The sequence below is a fragment of the Pongo abelii genome, chromosome 6, assembly GCF_028885655.2.
Source record: "Pongo abelii isolate AG06213 chromosome 6, NHGRI_mPonAbe1-v2.0_pri, whole genome shotgun sequence".
NCBI classification, from domain to species: Eukaryota; Metazoa; Chordata; class Mammalia; order Primates; family Hominidae; genus Pongo; species Pongo abelii.
This window is the reverse complement of record NC_071991.2, coordinates 24871209-24877683: the sequence shown is the minus strand read 5'-3', so window position 1 is coordinate 24877683 and position 6475 is coordinate 24871209. Positions and strand designations below refer to the sequence as shown.

General features: G+C 45.6%; 1 pseudogene; it reads left to right on the top strand.

Moving 5' to 3' along the window:
- Positions 1–772: 772 nt before the first annotated feature.
- Positions 773–6073, top strand: LOC129060297 (phosphoserine phosphatase-like; annotated as a pseudogene).
- The last annotated feature ends 402 nt before the right edge of the window (positions 6074–6475 follow it).

The following is a 6475-nucleotide window of genomic DNA, read 5'->3' as shown; positions in this document are numbered from 1 at the left end:
TCACTGCAGCCTCTGCCTCCCAGGTTCCAGCAATTCTCCTGCCTCAGGCACCTGGGTAGCTGGGATTATGGGTACACACCACCACGCCTGGCTAATTTATATTAATTTTTATTTTTATTAGAGATGGGGTTTCACCATGTTGGCCAGGCTGGTCTGGAACTCCTGACTTCAGGTGATCTGCCTGCCTCAGCCTCCCAAAATGTTGGGATTATAGGCGTGAGCTACCGTGCCCGGCCTCCACATCAAATATATTTAAAAGCTGGTACCAGCTGGGTGTGGTGGCTCACAGCTGTAGTCCCAGCACTTTGGGAGGCCTAGGCAGGCGGATTACCTGAGGTCAGGAGTTCTAGACCAGCCTTGGCCAACATGGTGAAACCCCGTCTCTACTAAAAATTAAAAAAAAAAAAATTAGCTGGGTGTGGTGGCAGGAGCCTGTAATCCCAGCTACTCAGGAGGCTGAGGCACAAGAATCACTTGAACCCAGGAGGTGGAGGTTGCAGTAAACCAAGATCATGTCACTGTCCTCCAGTCTGGGCAACAGAGTAAGACTACATCTAAAAAAAAAAAAAGAAATAGAAAAGAAATTGGTGTCATGTGGGAAGTAAAAAAGAAAAAAGAAAAGGAAAAAGGAATGAATTCATGAGTACACTGTTATGTGGCCTGCACTGACTTTGACACAAATTAGATTGGCTTATTAGACAAGGTAGGATCTTTTCATAATTTTATTGGATGTCTTTAAATATATTTATCTTTTATTTTCTATAGGAGGAAAATTCTTCCAAGGATGGTCTCCCGCTCAGAGCTGAGGAAGCTTTTCCCCTCAGCAGGTGCTGTGTGTTTTGATGTTGACAGCACAGTTATCAGAGAAGAAGGAACCGATGAGCTAGCCCAAATGTGTGGCATTGAGGATGCGGCGTCAGAAATGTAGGGATAGCTTTTATTCACTTTATGAAATGATAAAGAATTTCTAAAGAGTGACTGTTTTGGATGAAGCGCTAGACCCTGGCTATGGAACATGAGCACTAGGCTTTTTCTTTCATTCCTTAGAGCTGAATTTGATATATTCATTCATTTATATAAATATTTATGGCAAACAGATATGGATAAGACATGTTCTTAGCTTGATCAGGGGAATGACAACTGTCACCAACCAAAGAAGATGGCTGGGGGGGGCGGGGCCCAAGTATCCAGCAGCTTTGTGTCATGGTTGAAAGTGTGGCCTTAATGATTCCCTGGAAAGGTTCAGAGCCTCTTGGTGGGTCCTGGGTCAGAGCCCCTCCCTCCCTCCTGCCCTCCTGCCCTGCAGCTGGGCACCTCCCTCCACAGCCCCAGTCCCCCAGTCATACACCATGTCATTTTCTTTTCTTTTCTTTCTTTTCTTTTCTCTTTTTTGTTTTCTTTTCTTTTTTCTTTTTGAGATGGAGTCTCGCTCTGTTGCCCAGGCTGGAGTGTAGTGGCATGATCTCAGCTCACTGCAACCTCCGCCTCATGGCTTCAAGTGATTCTCCTGCCTCTACCTCCTGAGTAGCTGGGACTACAGGCGTGCACCACCACGCCCAGCTAATTTTTGTATTTTCAGTAGAGATGGGGTTTCACCATGATGGCCAGGCTGGTCCCGAACTCCTGACCTCATGATCTGCCTGCCTCAGCCTCCCAAAGTGCTGAGATTTTCTTGATTTTGACAGCTCATGGCTTTCAAGAAAACTACCTATGGATAGGCTGTGTGGCTTCTTTTGTTTCGAGACTGAGTCTCACTCTGTCATCCAGGCTGGGGTGCAGTGGCGTGATCTCAGCTCACTGCAACTTCCACCTCCCGGGTTCCAGCAATTCTCCTGCCTCAGCCTCCCAAGTACATGGGATTACAGGCACACACCACCACACCTGGCTAATTTTTGCCTCTTTTTTTTAGTAGAGATGGGGTTTCGCCATGTTGGCCAGGCTTGTCTCAAACTCCTGGCTTTAGGTGATCTGCCCACCTCAGCTTCCCAAAGTTTTGGGATTATGGGCATGAGTCACTGCACCTGGCCTGTTAACGTTATTTTCACACAAACCTTCAGAAGTTTATTCCAAGGCCTTGCTCTCATAGCAGCAAAGCCTGTCTTTTGCACAGTGGGGCTCTTGGTAGCATCTTCCTTTTGGTGGATGTTGTGTAGACCCGAAGCAGTAAGGCATGTTAACCTCAAGGACATCGGAACTGGCTGGCCTGACTCTTGGGTCTCCCTCCCAGGACACAGCGAGCCATGGGTGGGTCAGTGCCTTTCAAAACTGCTCTCACGGAGCGCTTAGCCCTAATCCAGCCCTCCAGGGAGCAGGTGCAGAGACTCATAGCAGAGCACCCTGGACACCTGACTCACTGCATAAGGTAAGAGGAGTCCCGGTTCCAGGTGTATTTCAGCACCAGTGTTGGGGGGCACATCCTCCTGAGAGTATCTGACTATTGCTTTAGAGTGCCCTCTGGGTGGCTTGTTTATTTTCATTTTTATTCTTTAATTGTATTACTATTTTTTTAAATTTTATTTATTTATTTATTTATTGTTCTTTTTGAGGCAGAGTCTTGCTCTGTCGCCCAGGCTGGAGTGCAATGGTGTGATCTTGGCTCACTGCAACTTCTACCTCCCGGGTTCAAGCAATTCTTTTGCCTCAGCCTCCTGAGTAATTGGGATTTCAGGTGCCCACCACTATGCCAGGCTAGTTTATGTGTTTTTAGTAGAGACGGGGTTTCGCCATGTTGGTCAGGCTGATTTCAAACTTCTGACGTCAGGTGATCCACCCACCTCAGCCTCCCAAAGTGCTGGGATCACAGGCGTGAGCCACTGTGCCTGGCAAAATTTTATTTATTTATTTTTTTGAGATGAAGTCTTGCTCCATTGCCCTGGCTGGAGTGCAGTGGTGTGATCTCAACTCACTTCAACTTCTGCCTCCCAGGTTCATGCAATTCTGCCTCAGCCTCCAGATTACCTGGGATTACAGGCATCTGCCACCACAGCCAGCTAATTTTTGTATTTTTAGTAGAGACGGGTTTTGCCGTGTTGGCCAGGCTGGTCTCCAACTCTTAACCTCAAATGATCCACTTGCCTCGGCCTCCCAAAGTGCTGGGATTACAGGTGTGAGCCACCGCACCTGGCCTATTTTTTTTTTTTAAGAGTCAGAGTCTCATTCTGTTGCCCAGGTTGGAGTACAGTGGTATAATCATGGCTCATGGCAGTCTCAAACCCCTGGGGTCAAATGGCCCTTCCATCTTAGCCTCCTTAGTAGTGGGGACTACAGGTGCATGCCACCATATCCAGCTAATTTATAAATACAATTTTTTTTGAGAGACAAGGTCTCACTTTGTCACCCAGGCTGGAGTGCAGTGCCACGATCACAGCTCACTGCAGCATCAACCTTCTGGGCTCAAGAGATCCTCCTGCCTCAGCTTCCTAAGTAGCTGGGACTACAGATGTAGGCCACCATGCCTAATTTTTAAAAAAAAATTTTTATAGACACAGGGTCTCACTATATTGCCCAGGCTGGTCTTGAACTTGTGGGCTCAAGTGATCAATTTTCCCACCTCAGCCTCCCAGAGTGTGGGAATTATAGGTATGAGCCACTATACCCAGCCTTTAAAATTTTTTTTGTAGAGATGGGGTCTTGCTATGCTGCCCAGGCTGTTCTCAAGTGATTTTCTACCTCGGCCTCCCAAAGTGCTGAAATTAAAGGTGTGGCCTGTGTGGTTCTTTTGGCACTTACACGTTGTCTTGTCTGGCCGGTTGTCTGGTCCTGTCTGTTTCTACCTTTCCTCTTTCTCCAGGGAAAACCTAAGCTTTCCTTGTTTGTCCTCACCTTGTGTTTTTCTAGGTCCGTGGGCAGAGAAGAATTCTGGAATGGTTTCCTAAAGCAGCCAAGCCCTACCCATTGATTTCTAAGTGCATTTAGAAAAACACATATAAGGCTGGACATGGAGGCTCACGCATATAATTCCAGCACTTTGGGAGACCGAGGCAGGTGGATCATAAGGTCAGGAGTTCGAGACCAGCCTGACCAACATGGTGAAACCCTGTCTCTACTAAAAATACAAAAATAAGGCTGGACATGGTGGCTCATGCCTATAATCCCAGCACTTTCGGATGCCGAGGTGGGCGGATCACCTGAGGTTAGGAGTTCGAGACCAGCCTGGCCAACATGGTGAAACCCCAACTCGGCTAAAAAAAAAAAAATACAAAAATTAGCTGGGTGTGGTGACGCATGCCTGTAGTCTCAGCTACTTGGAGGCTGAGGGAGGAGAATCACTTGAAGCTGGGAGGCAGAGGCTGCAGTGAGCCAAGATCATGCAGCTGCACTTCCAGCCTGGGTGACAGAGTGAGACTCTGTCTTTAAAAAAAAAAAAAAGATGGAGACTTCAGAAGGGAGACTTTTGTAAATGGATTACTGAACTACAGCTGCCCCTGGGGAAGCCTCCTGTCCCCTCTCTGGTCCATAGCGGTGCCACAGCTGTTATCTTATCTCAGATCTCCAAATATATCAAGGAGTGACTGATAGTGATATTCTTTTTATTTTACTCTTTATTTTATTTTTTTGAGACAGGGTCTCACTCTGTTACTCTGGATGGTGTGCAGTGGCTCGATCTCGGCTCACTACAACCTCTGCCACCCGGATTCAAGCAATTCTCCTGCCTCAGCCTCTCGCATAGCTGGGATTACAGGTGCCCACCACAATGCCTGGCTAATTTTTGTATTTTTTTTTATTAGAGTCAGGGTTTCACCATGTTCGTCAGGTTGATCTCAAAGTCCTGACCTCAGGTGATCCACGCACCTCAGCCTCCCAAAGTGCTGGGATTACAGGCGTGAGCCACTGCGCCCGGCCTAGGGGGCTGATATTCTTAAAACCAAATATTTTAAAAATGTAAATATGTTAATAGAACATTCTTGAATGGTCTAGAGATAGAGATCATTGAAAAAAGAAGTCAAGAATGAGTGTGGTAATTATTGTAAGAATAGAAATAATTGATCAAAAATAATCTGGAATTTCCTTTTGGGTGACATTATATATGAACATTTTAAATTTAATGTATTAAGGCCAGGCATGGTGGCTCACGCCTGTAATCCCGGAACTTTGGGAGGCCAAGGCTGAGGTCAGAAGTTCAGGACCAGCCTGGCCAAAGTGGTGAAACCCCGTCTTTACTGAAAATACAAAACTTAGCTGGTGTGGTGGCATGCACCTGTAATCCTAGCTACTCGGGAGGCTGAGATATGAGAATGGCTTGAACCTGGGAGGCGGATGTTGCTGTGAGCTGAGATCATGCCATTGCACTCCAGCCTGGGCAACAGAGTGAGACTCTGTCTCAAAAATAAATAAATAAATAAATTTGATATATTAATATTTCATGGTGTTCTGCCATTTCAACAAGGTTTTACAATTACTGGAAGCTTAAAGGATACAACAAAGTCACCCCTAGGTATTTATGACCTAATACAGCCATCTCTACAATTGATATTTGTAATTTAAAAGCAAAGGTTGGCTGGGTGTGGTGGCTCACACCTGTAATCCCAGCACTTTGGGAGGCCGAGGCAGGAGGATCATATGAGCCTAGGAGTTCCAGACCAACCTGGGCAACGTATCAAGACCCCATTTCTATATTCATAATCATAATCATAAAAGGAAATAAAAGCAAAGCAAAGCTTATTTATTCTCAGCAACAGGTATGGAGCTCCAGGTTGTGCGACTTTACCGAGGGCCATTTTTTGCCTTCTCAGTGACATTTAAGTGAATATATCATCTATGCAGAAAGCTGGAACTGGTAAGATACATCTGTGAATCTTTAACCCTGTTTTTATTGCTCTTTTAAGGTGAATATGTAGGTTTTGATGAGAGGCAGCCAACAGCCAAATCTGATGGAAAAGGAAAGGTGATTAAACATTTAAAGGAAAATTTTCATTTTAAGAAAATAATCATGATTGGAGATGGAGTCACAAACATGGAAGCCTGTCCTCCTGCTGTATGTATTAAGGGTGCTAATATTTTTTCAGGGTGTATTTTTGTTTATTTATTTATTATTTCTTAATTTTTTTTTGAGATAGATTTTTGCTCTTGTTGTCCAGGCTGGAGTGCAATGGTGCAGTCTCAGCTCACTGCAACCTCCACCTCCTGGGTTTTCAAGTGATTCTCGTGCATCAGCTTCCCAAGTAGTTGGAATTATAGGTGCCCACCACCACGCCTGGCTGAGTTTTGTATTTTTAGTATAGACAGGGTTTCACCATGTTCACCAGGCTGGTCTTGAACTCCTGACCTCAGGTGATCTGCCTGCCTTGACCTCCCAAAGTGCTGGGATTACAGGCATGAGCCGCTGCGCCTGGCCATACTTTTGTTTTAGACAGCTGATTTATCCTATAATCCCAGCACTTTGGGAGGCCGAGACAAAGAAGATCGCTTGAGCACAGGAGTTTGAGACCAGCCTGGGCAACACAGTGAGACCCCATCTCTACAAAATAAATAAATA